Below are 18,978 nucleotides of genomic sequence, written 5' to 3' on the forward strand. Positions count from 1 at the left end.
ACTAACAGCTGCGAAAAATATTTCGATCTCAAATTCAAAAATCTTACTTCAATTTTAATAATGATATTGCATAACTGAACAATATTCAACAAATTCCGCAGAATGTAATACTTATGTCTAAAGTATACATAATACTTATGTCTAAAGTATACATAATACTTATGTCTAAAGTATACATAATACTTATGTCTAAAGTATACATAATACTTATGTCTTCCTGTTTATATGAGTAATATTTGGTTCATTGATAACAAACGAATTCTTTTGACGACTCCAATAATCCTGAAGGGTCAATGATGTCGTGTCATGTTATAATCCGCAAGTATCGAGTTTCAGATGTAGTCCCTCTATAGGCGATGACAACTACTGACATGACGGGGAGGCTTAAGAGTGAATTCTTTCAAAAATATCGGTGTCAGCGATAAATTTAGACTTAAGAATTTTTCGGATAAACACATACGCTTCAAGATGTGACTATTTCAACATTATTTGAGATAAAAATACACTTTATCAATTTTTAGACAATTCATTTTACATGGATTTGAACGATGATTATGTCAAAATCGTCCATAAGGTACACCTGATTTATTTCTCAAACATTTTTTACATTTAATGGTATTTCAAGAGTTCAGTTTCAAAGAATTTCGTTGATTTCTTCAATTGAATTCGTAAATACTTTTTTTATATCTGGATTTTACACGTGGAAATTAATATCAATGGTTGTAAATCGCAAGAAACGTCTTACAAGTCTGGCGTTTCTGAGGAAACGTCTTGGGAGTTGTTCGGACCGCGAGGAGTCATCAGCCCATTCCGCCGAGAAAGTTCGAGATACCCCCGTGTATTTACGGACTCATAATGGGGCGATTTCGTTCAATCCGAGAGCCGTTTGTTGGCGTTAATTCACATTTTAAAATCACGTTGAAATTTTGCGATTTATCATGGTATTTCATTTTTTCAGTTCGCATTGCAAAATTCAAAATATTTATCATATTATTTTGGAAATATGACATCAGAAAAAAAAATGGGCAGAAAATCCGCGATACACGCAAAATTTTGAATTTGTCGCTCCTTTATTAAACAAATATTTGTAATCTACAATATTCAAATTAATTGTATTTCATAACATATATTTTTGTGGTATTTAGGGTTGAATGTTATGGAGATTTAAATATTATTATGAATATATATATCATGTGATATTCTATTATCTGTACTTTGATATTATTACATCCAGAACAGAGGGTATTTAAATTCTAAACCAAAAATTAAAGTTGAAAATGAATTATTTGCCTTATATTCGTCCATAATAAATTCGTAAGTAAATCTAATTTTCTCGCAAAAATACTAAATTTGAATCTATACTGTTTAAACGAAAAAGAACACAGTGCCGCTAGAAAGGTCAATATAATATGATATTTTAACTACTTCTTATAATACTATTAATGCCAAATTACAGTTTATGCGATATTGATCGTTATGACTATTTAAAAATATGTACAGGATGAATAGGAAGGTATTACTCTTTCATTACGCGCTACTTTTGTCAACAATAACCATGTTATTGTGATCCATAATATAAATTAATTTATTGTTTAGGCGGTGCAACAAAGTAAAAGATCATAATATCGCGAAATGGGTACTCAATGAATATTCTTCGATAGTAACAAAATTTACATTGAAAAATCGCACTTCAACCAAAATATTTTCATCATTACTGACTATTATAAAACATTGTATGGCACGTCACATCAGTTATGAAACTAATAAAAAGCTCCTAAAAAATTAAAAACTTCATGTGAAACAGTGAATACATACCTGAAAAAAACCACGTCCAACACATGAACGAACCTCATTTTGAGTATTGTTTTCCAGAATTTTAACTATAAAAACTTTTACCTTAGAGGCACAGTCGCACACATGGTCAGTAAAACTTGGAAATTTTCAATATTTAAGAAAGATATATTTTTTACGAGAAATTATAATAAATACGATCACAGCACATATCCTTTAAAAAAATTTACATAGAAATTAATATTCGATTCATTTTTTCAAAGGATTTTTTCATCCCTTCCTCGTTATTATTTCAGTTACTTTGATAATATAAATTTGAAATAGTTGAGATTCTGGTGGCGTATCCTACATTGGAGTTTCGAATAAATTCCTGTATTACTATCGTAATAATGTAAATTGGCTGGATTCGAATGGTACACTGCTATGGCCATAAATTTGAAAACATGACAAATCAGTCACCCATTTCTTGAGAAAGAGAGTGCATGTATGTAGTCTGTAGGGGCACCCGAATTTAGAACCTATTTCCAGGAGCATCTTTATGGGACGGAGGGCGTTTATAGATGTAGTATCATAAAATATCCAAAATAAAGAGAAAGAGAGAGAGATGGTTTTTTACCTCGTAATTTTTTAGTGCTTTTCTCCCAGTTCACACTTCACTCCTCGTGGTGAAGGTTTTTACCTAAAATATTCTTGTTGTTGATGGTTGTTGCACGGAGCTATTATTGTCAGTATTATTTTCTCTTTAAAAATAATTGTTGTTTTTTGATGGTATATAAAAAAAAGGGGAGGCTGAGATGATATTATTACGGCTGCTACTACTACTTTACTTAGTGACACTACTTATAGACAGAAGACAGGTTAGTATTATTTGAAAGCTAGATTGTATATGGCTGTTTTGGGTGGGATTGGGATCCACGCGAGTCATCGTCATCCATAAGGAGGCGGTGCGAACTGGCGAAAAGGGCGGCAACACTAAACCGCGTTGGCCACAACTCAGGTTCTGGGCTGACAGTGAAAAATTTCTCTGATGGGAGGGAATTTACTCTTCTCTTTTTCTTATATGTTGTTGTTCACTATCTTATCTGTTGTTGTTGTTTTTTTTATTTATCATCACTATCACTTATAAAGAATTGCTTGTTTCAATTGTCTCTCATACAAACTGTTGTTTTTCGATCCAAAAACCGATATCTCAAAATATATCAAATGATTTCAATCGATTTATCTGATATTGTAGTAAGAGTAACAACAATCTTGACTTTTTTATATTAAATAAATATGCTGGTTTTTAATTTATTTATCGTCGATAATAATTTCTGTAATTGAATAAGAATCTCAATTTTTATAATTGAATAAGAATCCAAATTTTTATAATTGAATAACATAAGAATTTTAATGTCAATAATGATAAATATTTTAAAAATGTTCGAATTGTTTGTTAATTTATAAGAGCAGGGGAATTGTTAAATTGTTAGGCTTTTAAATATTAAAAATTAGCTTTCTGTAGGTCAAATTGATCATCGATGTCAGACGTCATTTTAGTTTATGTATTGGTTTATTTTGACTTTCATTATTTTAATGAGAATGTTAATTTTTATTAATAGTAAGTAACGTAATAATCAATCAATATATATAGTTATGACAATTATTCCTGAAACTTTCAAACGGTTCAAAATGATGAGGCACCTAAATGTTGAATGATATTAAAATATGTATCTCAAATCGCGATCATCAACGTTTATTTGTTGGTTTACTAATGAATAATACTAATGAATGAAAAACTGGTGGCAGATGGCAGCACTACACATAACAAGCATTACAGAGAAACAAAAAAAACTTCACGTCAGGTTTCACTACACGTACACGCACATTCCCGCATGTACCGATTCGTTGGGGGTTCCGCGGGAAGGGGGTGTGGGCGGGGTGCATGTGTGGTGTAGCAGTAGTAGGTAGGGCCTCCAAGAAATGGCTAGGGGATCCATGATGTTCTTAAGTCAGCCACCCCGTTGGGCAGTTTGCCTGTTGTGGCGTTGTATTTGTATTTGAATATCAAGTGTGATAATTCTGATTTTTATTGTTGTAATTGAAATACAATTTTTTTTTAATTAAATAGGAATTTCAACTTCTATAACTAAAAAGGAATTTTAATTATCATAACTAAATAATAATCCTAATTTTTCTATTATTAAAAAAATCCCGATTTTTATAATTAAAAAAGAATCAATTATTAGTTATAGCAAATATTCCGAAAATTTTAAAAATAATCGCCAATTCATTGAAACAGGGAAGCATGAGGCACTCATTAAATGTTTAAATCAATATTAAATTATGTACAAAACCATCTAAAATTGATCTACATTTCAGTTTATTTATTGGTTTAGTTACAAATTTTGTTTATTATAATTAAATAACATATAAGAAACATTTTAGAGCCAATTTTAAAATATCCACCAATTTATTGAAAGTTCAGTTGAAAGTATTTCAGTATTAAGATAGTGCCATTCGGTTATAATAAATATTAATTGCGTCATTCATAATATGGGTGTCATCTTAAATGGGTGGAGCCCCAGTGTCAAGCAAGTCCTCATAAATATCATTGAAGTCTTTTATTCATTCTGTAGTTTCTGTCTTAGCATCAATATTTATGCGGTTATTCATGATTCGATTGAGTATTTTACCGTGAAAAGATTTGTTCTGCTAAAAGATATTTTGAGACCGAGATTAAAAAGGGACCCCCTAAATTCGTTAGGACGGCCCTGTATATAATGACATTGCCAATTTATAAATGTAGAAAATATCCATATAAATTTATTATGGCAGGGAGTGGTTTTGAATATTCCCAGTTTGATTATACCTGATTATGTCATTCATATGAACAATCTCGATCGGCAGGCCAACCAAACCTGTGGCCCCTAAATCATTAAAGATTTTTATTCATTTATTATTTTTTTTTGTGTTATTTTTATGTTTCTTAGTTCAAGATTTTACTTTGTTAGTGATAATTCTATGTTTTACCACTCATAGGCGTACACAGAATTTTCTTGAGGGAGGGGGCGATTCCAAATATTTTTCTTTTGGGGGGGAGGGGTTAAAACCCTAAAATCTCCCCCCTTTGCGTACGCCAATGTTACTACTAAAAATTAAAAACATTTTTCACATAAATTTAGGTCTTAAAATAGTTTGATGCCTTGGAACTCGTTTTAAGATCCTGTATAAACCTACAATTACTCCGACTAATTTTTTAAAATTCTCACTTTATTAGAATAGAGTGATATGTTGCTCTCCGATTGATTATTGTTAATATTAATTGTCATTTTATACAATCAGTGGTATCTTAATGGGCAGAATAAAAGGGGCCGAGGCTCTCTCTCTAGAGTCACATAGGGATCCTTAAATCAAAAAGTTTATTCATTCTTAAATTTATCGTTATCATTTCATTTCTCATTTCAACACTCATTTAATTTTCAGTAATTTGCTTCAGTGTTCTACCGTTAAAAGGCATTTTTGACTGAAGCTAAAAGGCCCCCCCCCCCACAGATATGTTTGGGCCCCTGAATTTGTTAGGACTGGCCAAATACAATCATTGATAAAAAGCATCAATAATTTAGGGTTTTTTTATATGTTTTATAATAGCATGGATTTGTGTCACAATGTAAAAGAACACATGTATATCATGTTGTGTATAATACATAGCAATGCTTGAAAATTTCATCCATATGTATGTGTGGTTAATACAAGCAAAATCTGAACAGTGTCTGTGTGATAATTTTAATACCATTTTTTTACATTGTTTTTACACACACATGCATATACCATCAACAATATATTTCAACAATCGGGTAAAGTTCCATCAATCATACAGCTGTGTTTTCGGTTAGGAACAGCCATGTAAAATCATAATGTCCATCATGTTAATAGATGTTGCCACCTGAAAAAAAGAAAATGCTAATGATAATTTATATGATAAATTATAAAATAATATATTAAGCAAAAATTCACTGGAATATAATTTACTTTAGTATGTGAATAATATAATTTGCATTGGTTAATAATGTTAATGTTCAAAATTATTATAAATATACTAAAATAACTTTAATGTATTTAATAATTAATTTGACTTCAGAATGTTTAATAATTTTACGATTAATATTTTTCATGTTAAGTAAGCACATTTACGAAATAAAATTCAAATATTATTCAAATCAAATATATTTCCGTGTGCCGCAACTATTTTATCATAAAATAATAATATATTTTGATCTGATTTTCATGTTGATAATCTGAAATTATTTCTAAAAATATACTATCATTATAAAACTGAAAAATCTTCCGTCACCTAGCGGTCGGGTATTTAGCACTTAATTAACGCATCTCAATTTAGCATTTTTAGCCAAGGGTCCACGGACCCCTTGGGAACCCTTCGAAATATTCCAGAGCTTGAAAGATAAGACCTATATTCGTGAGCTTGAAAGAATAGATAAATACTAATTTTAATATACTTTATACTCAATATTATTCTTAGAATGTGTCCATGTAACGCAAATGTTTAATAATTCCTAGTTTATTGCTAATTTATTACCTAGACGGATTATACAGATCTTTTGAATTGACACATCATATTCAAAAGAAAAACATTTATTGTTATTATTATCAATTTATGCTCAAAATTTTATGAAATTTATGTATGACCGCCATTTTTTTGAAGATTTCTATTTATTTTTGTATTACAGGTTTTATTATGACTAAAGATGACACTTGATTTCCAAAAATGTAAGTTTCTTGTTTATTTTGAATAGTACACTGCTGAAATTACAAAATAATATCTCATTGAAATAAATAAATTCTTATTACTTCACTTCATAAGTCATCTTCCCATAGGCATTTTCCTTCCAATAAAAGAGATAAAACCGATATCAATAGAAATTGGTCTTCCAAATCATCGCCCCAGTTTGAAAATGATGTAGCAATATCGGCATTCCAAGATTTCCTGAAAATCATGTAAATTATTCCAGTTATATACCAGAAAAATAATAAACTACAGTCGGAACTACGTAAGTGGATACCGGATAAAAGAATAAATCGATAATTATATCACTTTTTTTGCGGTTACATAAGGAATTAAGTTTTTTCAAGTCTTCTTTAAAAACAATGTAAAAACATTCTAAATGGATAATACATTTTCTGAAAGTTTTCATGCCCACATGTTTACACAAAATTTGTAGAAGAATAGAAACTCACATGTGGAACCGATACATGAATAATTTCGTGATTCAATAGAGTGTAACAATTGAATAAAAAAATCGAAATTTAACTATTTATCAAGTCATACATGCTGCACCCGTGGCCTGTGGGCCGAATGTGACCCTCGGATTCATCGGCTGCGGCCCGCGACCTCAAACTTAATTAACTAAAAATGAAGTAAGTGGCACATTACATCAAGGTAAGATAACATCAGTGGCCCGTGGCATAATTCCAAATCATTGAAGGGACTAGCGGCATATTTACATATCATTTGAGTGACCAGCGGCATTTTCACATATCATTTGAGTGACCCGCGACATATTCCCAGATCAATTAATGACCTACGACATATTTACAGATCACTTGAATAAGCCGCGACACAGTTACAGAACACTCAAGTAGCTTATAGCGCAGTCCCGCATCATTAATGTTACCCGTGGTACAGTTCCAGTTCACTTAAGCAGCCCGCGGCACATTTTTAGATCATTTCACCGAAAAATTCTTAGATCACGTAAGTGACATACGGATACAGATCACTGAAGTGGCCCACAACACGTTTTTAAAAACAATCCAGTGGCCCGCACTCTCCTGAAGGTTGAGCACCCTTAGTGTTTAAGTGTATATTTTTTTACATTCTCAACAGTCTTCACATAAATTCGATTGTAATTAAAATTGAAACAGGTTGATGTAATACAAGAATTTGAAATTTCTTACGTTCGGTAGTATCCTTGAGAAATATTAGAATTTTAAATATTTATATTGGCATTCCTAAGAAATTCAGTGGCATCTTAAAAGTGCAACGGAAAATATTTCAACGTCATACTGTCATAAAATTATGATATTAATTGGCAATCTAATAAGAAAATTATTTAAAATGCCAATCAATCTTTATTCAGTAGAAATGAGTGCTAAATAAGTATAAGGAAAAACGCACATTCTCAGATCACTTAAAGAGAACCCGCGGCACATTTACGCGTAATTTCAAAGAGCTGAGCAGCCCTCGGCACAATTTCAGATAATTAGCCTCCGATGCAGTTCCAGATCACTTAAGCGACCCACGTCACGTTTCCGGATCATTGAAGTAACCCGTGGCACATTAACAGATCACGTAAGTGACCTGCTACTGTCCCAGATCACTTAAGTGGCCCGTTTTGAAGCAAATGAAACGACTGTCCGAAAGTTCGAGCACCCTCGGTTTGAAGTTATTCTCTTAAATTCGATTGTAATTAAGATTCAAAAATGAAAATTAAATAGAGTATTAATTAACGATTAGATAAAGGAAGAATCTTCACAAATATGACGCCTTGATACAGGAATTTCAAACTTTCTAAGCTCGCAGCATCCTTGAGAAAGAATAGAATTTTAAATACCGTATTTTTCATGTCATTCTTATTAACTTCTGCGGCAACTCGCGAAAAACAGTTCAACGTGATGTTGTGATAAAATAACGCTATTGATTAGCCATACAATAAGAAAAAGGATCTAAAATTCCACTCAATCTTGATTCAGTTGAAAGTTCAAAGAATAAGAGCTAAATAAGTATATAAGAGAAAGGCTAAAGAAAATGGAGGAGAAAAAGAAAATGTGTGCGGGAAATATATGTATGTATCGAGTGACGACAAGCCCAAAACGATCTCTTCATCTTGAAAGCGGGAAAAAGGCTTGCGGGATAAATAACGGCATGCACTAGTAGTCATGGGCAATGCCTCCTTTTCATAATAAAAAGCCCCGAGATCAACTCCAAGTGACCGTAAACGCCTCTTTCTCCGATTTACGGTCATTTTGCTGCCATCTCCCCCCCACCCACCATTCTCTAGCTTCCTTCCAGACACTTACTGACTCTGGCACAAGTTCTCCAAGACACTGTGGAGGAAGCAGAAGCAAAGAGGGCGCTCGCCAACCAAAAAAGAAAAGAAAAAAAAAAGCAACCTTATTCCTAAATGTGTGGCTTCTCACATATTTTTTGCTCTCTACTACGCACGCACCCAAATATCTCAACTCTTCGGCAGAGTTGTTTACTTCTCCCCTCACATTTTATGGATGGAGGGGGGGATATCTCTCCTACGGTGTTATCAAGTATAGATATAATCTGATTGAACTAGACCAAGGGTGCGCAACATTTTAGGAGAGTGTAGGTCACTTCATTGGTTTGAAAACGCGCCGGGAGATACCTAAGTGATCTGGAACTATGTCGCGGGTTTTCAAATGATGTGTAAATACGCCGCGGGTCCCTTAAGTGATATGGGAATGTGTCATGGGCCACTCGAATGATCCGTTAATATGCCATGGGTCCTTGAAGTCGTCTGGAATTGTGCCGCGGGACCTTTGAACGATCTGGAACTGCGCCGCGGATCATTAAAGTCTGGCGCGGATTCAGGGTAATGTGTCGGGAGGGGCAATTTATTGTGCATGTTTATTGGGTCGTCCCGTATATTACGACAGACCAATTTTTCCCATGTTATTTGCGGCTGTTAGGTACAGCAATCGCACCCCCCCCCCGGATCCGCATCTGCGTAAAGTGATCTGGAACTGTGCGATCATACTAGCGATCTGTAAATATGCCGCGGGTCTCTTAAGTGATCTAGAACTGTGCAGCGGTAATACAAGTGATCTGTGAACATGCCACAGGTCCCTTAAGTAATCTGGAAATGGGTAGCTTAGTTCATTTTTACAAAATTAGGTTTGAGGTCGAGTGCCACATCAGATGACCCCAAGGGCCACATTTGGCTCGCGGGCCAATGGTTGAGCATGTATGAACTGTTCATCTCTGTATTCTGGCATGCTCATTTGAACTATGATGGTTTATATAAGGGTATTTCAACGGGGACCACCCGGTTGACCATTTTCAGAATATAAATTTAACATCGAAAAAACAGATTAAATATAAAAATATATTTTTGATAAAACACCAGCAGGCCCTAGTATAAGATTTGCTTTGTAGTTTAAGTGAAGCTGCGCATTTCATACATTACCAAGCAGCGGCAGCACGAGAGAAAATCTTTACCCGTGCGGGACCTATTTTTGGCACCACCTGACCACGTTTTTTTTTTTGGTCGACAAAGCATTTTTTCTCTCACTTTCAACTTGGATTTGTTCGCCCCTTTTACCAGAGCCCTAAAGAATGATAGAGCCATCGAGATTTCGCATATTTCGGATGGAAGAAATTGGTAATTTTTCACTGGCATTTCAAATTGGCATACGTTTTCACCAAAATGCTGAAAAGCATATTCGTGAAAAACGAATTTTATAAATAGTTTTTTGGAAGTAATTTCAGGCCTTATGAAAGAAATAATTTCAGCTTTAATAAAGAAAATATAAAAGAATTAAAAAATTAATAATATCAAAGAATCAAAAAATTGCAGAATTTGTGAAAGAAATAATTAGGAAAGAATGCAGAATTTTTTGATGAAAAACATAATTTCAGAGAATAATTGAGAATTTATATTTAATAAAAGAAATGATTTCATAATAACTAAAGGTCTTCAATAATTTGGGGGCCCTGTGCAACTCGAGAACCGTTTGACCACGAGTCATGGTGTATCTGGATACTATCTTATAATTCTAAATACAATGAAACCCCTCATAACTATCACCCCCCTCTGATGAGGGCTCCCTTTGTTGCAGCTAAATAATAATAATTTCTCATTGTATAACAAAAAGTATGCATTTCATACTCCTGATTAAAGGTCACCCGCTCTTTTGCGGACGAATCTTATTGTCCCGTTGGTGTCCGTAAAAGAAAGGTACTGTACCGCAATATGACTTGATTTTAAACACTAAAATGTGTGATAGCAATAGTTAATACCATGATTTTAAAATAGTGTGTTTTATCTCCATTCAGGGTGCCGATAGAGTGCCTCGATAACAAGCAGGGGTGCCGTAAATTATCCGATACAATAATTTTATTCTAACAAAAGGCTTTAAAATTCCTGGGCTAGGAAGAAATCACTTTAAATCGCTTAAATCACAATAAAAAAATCACTAAGGCCCGGATGTTATTGCCCTAAAAAATCTTGAAAAATAACTGCAAAAAATGCCCAAAAAATTGAAAAAAATTGCGATAAAAATAATAAAACAGAGAGAAAAAACATTTTACATTAACAAAATCATAGCGCATAACGGTTTTCAAATATACTCATGAAAAACGTTGTAAGGGGGAAAACACTATTATAAACGGAAATTTCAATGAGAAATAGAGTTGAAACCACGGAAATAAGTCGTACTAAGCAGGAAAACGTTCCAAGCGGGAACGACTGTATAAATGTTTTTCCTCAACGTTTACATTTCATCAAATTCTTCTAATAAACGAGTTACAATTCATGAATCGTTTAGAAACAGTGGTGTTATGGCTCCCAAAGAGGTAGGGGCTGACAGGGATCCGATCAGGGGACACACACACACATGATTCTTATCATTTTTTGTATTTGCACAAGAAATTCACTATTGAGGGACCTGTGAAAAAAAAAAAAATTTGACCGGAGGGGCCCGTGTTGCTTGATGTGAGGGACATGACTGACATTCTGGGGTAGGAGGTAGGGCTTTTTTTTTGCAGTTAAAAACACACCCCCCCCCCCCCAACCGAGAAAAACCGAGAAAATACTGTGCATGCCTATGGTTAGGAAGCCAAAAAAGCCTATTTTATTTCATTTTCAAAGAAATTCAAGCTTATTTTTGATAAGTGCTCAATGCACAACTAGTATTCATATAATTCTTTTTCAATCCTTTTCATTGCAAGAAAATTTAAAAAGTGAAAAATGTCCTGAAAATGCCAAAAATATCATAACAGTTTAAAAAAAAAAACCCAGAAAAATGTTATCAAATCGGGACCCTGCTTATATAACTAACTAGATAGCAATCAAATCTCATGAAATACACATATACATATTAATTTCACTCATTATGCAATATTCTAACAAAATCATTTTATGACCATTAACTCTGACCTCTTCCTTAGGTCATGGAGTCATAACCACTTGTCTCAATTGGTAAACAATCAATATATCCATCATCCTTTCCAATACGTGAGAGGTATTCTGTAAATTCAAAAATAAGTAAAATTAGAGTAATTTTTTTTAATGATTCAACTGAAATTTAATAATTTGAATAATATTATTAAAATAATGGAGAGAAGAAGGATTTTTTTTTAATTTCAATTTTTAAAAGGTAGCGGCTGTTGCTGAAATTATGTTGAAGTTGTTAAAAAATTTTTGCCTATATAGAGACGCCTCTCCCACATAGTATTTTGTGCCTTAATCAATGCTTTTGCTCACTTGAATACTCTTTTTATTATTTTAACTTACTTATTTTTGTCCACAATTGATAAATATTGTTCGCTGTTCCCTTTTACGGGTGACGTGAGGCAGGGCCGTAACTAGAGGGGGGGGGGGCAACTGCCCCTGGCGATAAAATTTAGGGGCGGCAGTTTTAGGTGGCAATGAAGAACACCATTACAAAATTATCGAATTTTAAAGCTGTGGGGGCGACAAAATAATGTTTGCCCCGGGCGACAAAAATCCCGGTTAGGGCCATGACGTAGGGACAACAACAGGTTGGAACCATGGTTCCAGACGCAGTGGCTGCCAGCCCCGTGCGTATCCGTGGGCGTTATGAGGTACCGGGAATGAATAACACATATTTCTATGAAACAACTGGAAACACTATGTTTAGGTAATCAGGTAGCCGTTTTCGACGAAGAATTTTGGATATTTACACCGGCTACAGTCACGAAAAATTACACACCACGGGCCCTCAACCGCCGGGCCCTGACATCATTCATACCGGGCCGCGAGTGAGCAGCGGTTTCATTTCTCCTCATTCATTTTCCGTTGGTCTTGTGTTTGACCGGGCTTTCCACTCACAAACACGAAACCGGGCCGCGGGCTTGCCAAAGTTGAGAGCCACTTGGCCTAGAGCATAGGGTTCTAGCACGTGTTCCTTCTTTTCCGATGGCTGCCCATCAGTTTCGATTGGCCAGCCTATGTTCCATGGTGACCTTAGGGTTCCAAGGCGCTTTTCAGGGGTTTTCACAGTATCAGAAGTGGTAAAAGTTTTCATTGACATTACAATGAAAATATGTAGGCTATATTTTTAACATATTCATGATAGTTCGGGTTACATGGGAACATGTTATGAACAGATTTATGTTTTCTTAGGTGTTCCATGTAATATCCTCGTAACCCTCTGGTGTTCCGGATGAACTGAAACATAAGAAACCTCCGGTCTAGAGAATGAACTGTAAGGTAATCACTTTCGCTTGCTTAAGAAAATTCCAGATTATGGTGCCATTAGTACTTCTTGCCTAACACCATTTGCGAACATGTGAAATAGTTTACCTTGATATCAGTTGATTTTACTGATTTAATGATATCAGTATGTAATTTAAGAACTGCTTTCAATTATTTTAAGATATTATACTTTTTATTGGACTCTGTATAGTCACAGTTAAAATTTATATCGAAAAATTCTGTACGTAGTACGAAAAATATTTAGTCAAGGTTATCTGCAAAGCCATGTTCTTGAAAAGTCGGTATACAAGACACAGACACAGGAGAAGAGTCAAGAGAAAGGCCACATAAAAAAAAAAGTCCTCAGGGTGTTAGTTGGCAAAGGCACGCCGACTGATCCACTAAAGATAGATATCCTCAGTGTAAGAAAAGCTTTCCGCTCTTATACCAAGAAGTGGGCGAACAAACTCTTTTCTCTAGAAAGAAAAAAAGGGGCCCTGGGTCTCTTGAAATAAAACAGAGCAACAACTGGAGACGAAAGCAATTTATTATGCTGAAAACGAGACATCACAGAGACTAACCAGTATCCATACCGGATTGGCACCGGAAAGAAAATTACACGTATTTCTTCCTTGCTCAACCCGACCGTATTTCTCAAAAAGCAATTGCTAAATCGGTGTCCTAAACTTAGATGAAGAAAGATTAATAACAACACTTTTTGAAAACACAAAACTTGATTTCCATATTATGTTAACATTTTATAGATATTTTCTCTCGAAAAATATCGTTTTAAAATTGAGAATTTTACCAATCAATATCACTTACCCGTATTCTTGAATTGATGCCGTATCATTTAGAAGATACATGCCGGAATATTACACGTTGACCATTGCGTGAATACCTGCACGTAAACATTTATAATATGTAAATACTTGAGGAAATATTAGTAATAGATTGTAAATGAAAATTTATTGAGTAAGAATACCGTTCTTTCTAAATAATATCTTACAACCGGTTATTTTTAAATAAACGCAATCATGAAGATAATGATAATAATATAGGAATTTTAATAGAAAAAATTAAAACGAGAATTTCACAATAGAAATTGGTACTTTATTTGTAAACGAATGTCTTTGTTAATTGACGGCATATATTTTATACTTTCATATTAAGGACCCGGAGTAGTAAGTTTCCAAAATTTTATGAACTGTCAGGTTTTTATGCCCGAAACTATAAAAAACTAATGTTTAATTGAAATTTTAATTACTCTAAATATAGCCTAAGATTCCAATAAAAGATTCATACTCACCGATTGTTATACTTACCCAATACCTATTTTATTTAACAGATTGCTGCATACCAGAGTATCTCGAGGATTTTTCGTATGGCCACATACTGAAGAATCATGTTGATAACGTCTCAATTTTGCAAGCATCTGGATACTATTGCTGAATTCTTTAAAGATTCCACGCGATGTGAATAATCATTTTAGGGTATGTACCGCTGTATTTCTTCGGATGATCTTCCAATTCTTAAATTGTTACTGAACACTAACAGTATTTGAAATATTTTAAAAATATGAATAGAAGTTTTATAAAGAAGTTACATCTGAAACATTACTTTCCATTTTTAATTAATTAATTGAGTATTGTTAAAACCATAATGTGTTATATACTGATTCCTAATGTGTTTCTTATATCCCCAATTAATTTAAATCGACATTTTAAAAACCTTTGCGTTAACGGCGTTTCTCCGGCGTTAAAGCATAAAATATCAGATGCTGTTTCCTATTCATAACATAATGGAAAAATTACCGCAGGAAATCAAATTTTTCAAAGAATTTGCATTCGAGAGATTACTTTACATCCTTAATTAATTAATTGATTATTTTTAAAACCATGCTCTCTGTTATATATATACTTATTCCTAATATGTTTCTTAATATCCCTCGACCAATTTAAAAACCCTCGCGTTAACGACATATACTAAAGCGTAAAATATCATGAGATGGTGTTTTCCATTCATAAGATGATGAAAAATTGAAGATATTAAAATTTCTTGAAGCATATGCAAAACAAATTCTTTAATACGGTATAAACTCTAAGAATTATCAACAAAACGTCAGCCCAGAGCGTGTCGTAACAAAGATATTCCTATGTTATCGATAACAATCTGCGATGAAACCGCGAAAAATTCATGCTGATGTTAACCACACACTATCCTTTATATGTATATTTTCAGGAGAATCTGCCGTGGAATCGAATCATGCGAGAAGAAAAAAAAATCCATAGAACCACACATAGAAGGCACCCGGCACCATTTTTTTTTGTATGTCTATCCAGGACCATCATATCTGTTCACAAAAGGATCTGGAAGATACAATGGGGGAAAAAAACCATATATATATATACATGATGATCCTCAACATGGAAAAGAACCCTCCTGTATGTATCCATTCATGGGAATGTCAGTGTGATTCTACACTTTACCAAAGGAAACCTAAAAAAAAATGGTTCTTTTATATTGTGGTGCTGCTATTTTTTATTCTGTGAAGGTACGGGATTCACAATGTGTTCGCAGTGTGTGTGATAACCGGAGAAAAACTTTTATCAATATGCTCAATGGACATGGCGGTGCTGCACAAACCTTGAATAAACATTTTATCATCATTTTTCAGAAATATACGAAATTTACATTTTAAAGAAGTGGAAAAACCACATAAAAATATATTTTTTCACCAGGGTCAATATTTGATGTGTAAATGGTTATAGGATCTTTTAAAAATTATGGTTTCACGCTATAATTCGATTATCTACGGATATATCTGTGATATTTTAATTTTCACAGAAATTGGTCGTCTTCAAGAAATTTTTATATGAGAATGAGATGCGTGTGTGTGTGTGCATGAATAAATACAATTATCGATGTAATTTTGGTATGAGACTAAAACTGGGCTGCGAATTGATTTTTGAGGGGAGAAAGACCGTTAAATTTATAACAAGAAATAATTTCAGAATAAATAATGTCCCCAATAATTTAGGGCCCCTGTTCAACTGTGGGCCCGTTGACCCATTAGTCAAGACGCCACTGTACATTTCATTGAGTCTTTGAGTATCTGGATACTATCTTTTACACCTAAACAGGTTGAGAGCAGTAATTAATAACGTGATTTCCAATCAGTATGTTGCGTCTCTTTTTAGGATGCCGCCAAAGTTCCCCTCGAGAATGAGCAGAGCTGCCCTAAATTATTCGACACAATAATTTTATGCCAAAGTTCAAAAACTATATTTGTATTTTCCCGTGTAATTTTTCCCAATGTATTGTGTGTGCAATTAACCGGAGAAAAACTTTCATCAATAGACAAGACTGTTGCAGCACAAATCTTGAACATTATTATGGTTATTTTTTCCAAAAATATACAGGGAAACAAAATTTACATTTTAAATAACTGGAGAAAAACCACACGAAAATGTATTTCTTCAACCAGGTCAATATTTGATGTTTAAACGGTTATAGGATCTCTTTTAAAAATTATGCTTTCACGCTATAATTCGAATATTTACAGAGATATCTGCGATATATTTTACTCTTCACAAAATTCGAATGACGTCAAAAAAATTTCCATGAGAGATATTCATGAATGAAAAGAAAATACAATTTTATAAATATAATTTCTTGTATAAGGTCAAAATTCATCGATCACGAATCTTTAGTACCATGGTCACTGTCCTATGTAATGTTGTCCAAAGTCTGGTCAGTTACGCAAATCTATACTTATAGAAAAATAGCCACGAATTGAATGCAATTGATCAAATTGTCATTTCAGTTTATCAAGGCCAGCATTGAATATTGCGTGAATAGTTTCGAATAATTTGTGAATTTTTGAATATTACTAATACACTAAAAATTTAAGTCACGTTCGCTGATAATGTATCTTGTATCTTCAGTATCAGTTATACTGCCCAATGTAACAAATGGCCGACGTATGGTCGGTTTAGCTTCGTCAGTTACGTATTTCTTTAACCAGGTCAATATTTGATGTGTAAATGCTCATAAGATGTCCTAAAACGTATGCTTTCAAGTTATAATTCGATTTATTTACTCAAACTTCTATGATATTTTACTTTTCACAGAATTCGATCATTTTCAAAAAATTTTACATGAGATATTCATGAATAAATACAATTATATAAATTTATATTTTTGGTTTGAGACCGAAACTGGGCTTTGAACTGATTTCTGAGAAAGAAAAAAAACAGTATATCTACAACAAAAACCTTCAATCTCTTCAGGAATCGTCAGTCTGAATCTCGAATACTTTTACGGTATGCCTGTCTGGGAAAGGTAGAATGAATTCTCACGATCGCTTTGTATTGTTCGATACCGTTTCCAGTTTCTAAACGTCCTTAAAAAAATAATAAAAAAGTCCAATAAAACAACGTTTCCTAAAAGAAAAATAAAAGGAGAAAGGGTCTCTCTCTTTTCTTTGTACAAGGGCCAGAAAGATAGGTCCAGTGGCTGTCATAAATTTCACAGTCAAAGGGAACTGATGTTGCGTCACTTTTATTGCATCGTAAAACTGGACAGAAACAGAGTGGTAATTGCCCCACGTGACTCTTTGCAGGCGTGGACCACCCGCAGGGTACCTCAAACTCCTGATGAGACCCCCTTCCAAGGCATCTTTCCTCTTCCTAATATTACTACTTACTTACTTTTACGTAATCTCTCTCCCTCTCACACACTGAACATTACAAACTGAAATATTTTATTATTTTTATCTGTGTGTTGACAGTCCGATTGCGTGATCTCATTTCCATGGATTACCTTACTCTTTATGGATATTAATATTATCATGGAATTATACCTTAATATACTTTCAAATCGGTAAGTTGATGAATTTTATATTTATTTACGTACGTCGGAATACAAATTTTGCGTTACGTCAATTGAAATTTAAAAGTCACGTTCACTGAACATGAACTGAATCTTCAGTACCATGGTCACTGTCTTAATTAATATTGATCAAATTATGGTCAGTCACCTATATAAAAATAGCCACAAATTGAGCCTAATTGATGAAATTGCTATTTTACTTTTCCCTGGCATAATTCGAGGCCAGCTTTGAATATTACGTGAATAGTTTCGAATATTTGTATACTAGTTTAATATTGATACGCCAAAAATTTAAAAGTCGCATTTACTGCTCTACTGCTCTTGTTATCGACCAAAGCATGGTCCTTAGATATATCTAAATCCCATAACAAACCAGCGTTGAATTAAAAGTAATTGATTTAATTGTTATTTCACTGGCAGTATTAACCCGTTAAAATTTCACGTTTTTTCTTTGCCAATAAATGGTGGAAGTGGTTCCACTCATTTTTGTTTTTAAAAAAAATCGTCGTTAATGGGTTAAATATTGCTTAGTTTCGAATATCTGTCAATTTTCAAAAATTTAAAAGTCGCATTTCACTGATGTATCTTGTATCTTCTGTACCATGGTGATTGCCCTGTGCTCTATGTATTCCTGACCAAAGGTTAGTTGAATATGCAAATCTAAATCCAATTGAAAAATATCCAAGAATTGAAAGTAATTGATTTAACTGTCATTTTTCATTTTAAGTAATCAAAACTTATCAGTACTAAAATATTGAGCAAATAATTTCAAATACTAGTGATTTTTTAATATATTCAGTAACATTGATAAGCTGAAAATTTAAAGTCACAT

The 18,978-nt window shown here is 33.5% G+C and overlaps 2 protein-coding genes across 6 annotated transcripts in view; both read right to left on the reverse strand.

Annotated features, from left to right (window-relative positions):
* The window catches only part of LOC149073501 (uncharacterized), a 215,016-nt gene extending 212,336 nt beyond the window's left edge, over positions 1-2,680 (reverse strand). For 2 of the 4 annotated variants that reach the window (XM_089246924.1, XM_089246922.1), the window contains exon 1: positions 2,408-2,647. The gene's annotated coding sequence lies outside the window, so the exon portion shown is untranslated. Of the gene's footprint in view, positions 1-2,407 lie in introns of all 4 variants that reach the window. The other 2 variants (XM_089246927.1, XM_089246926.1) reach the window with 2 other exon arrangements.
* Positions 2,681-5,539: 2,859 nt separating this feature from the next.
* Positions 5,540-18,978, reverse strand: part of LOC149073505 (homeotic protein ultrabithorax-like) — a 183,836-nt gene continuing 170,397 nt past the window's right edge. For both annotated transcript variants that reach the window (XR_016194452.1, XR_016194453.1), the window contains 4 exons: positions 14,079-14,154; positions 11,973-12,062; positions 6,640-6,775; positions 5,540-5,716 (listed from right to left, as the gene is read on the reverse strand). The gene's annotated coding sequence lies outside the window, so the exon portion shown is untranslated. The remainder of the gene's footprint in view (positions 5,717-6,639; positions 6,776-11,972; positions 12,063-14,078; positions 14,155-18,978) is intronic.

This window comes from Pholcus phalangioides, unplaced genomic scaffold, assembly GCF_987345545.1.
Source record: "Pholcus phalangioides strain wild (caught in Gottingen) unplaced genomic scaffold, Ppha-v1.0 ptg000017l_1, whole genome shotgun sequence".
NCBI lineage: Eukaryota > Metazoa > Arthropoda > Arachnida > Araneae > Pholcidae > Pholcus > Pholcus phalangioides.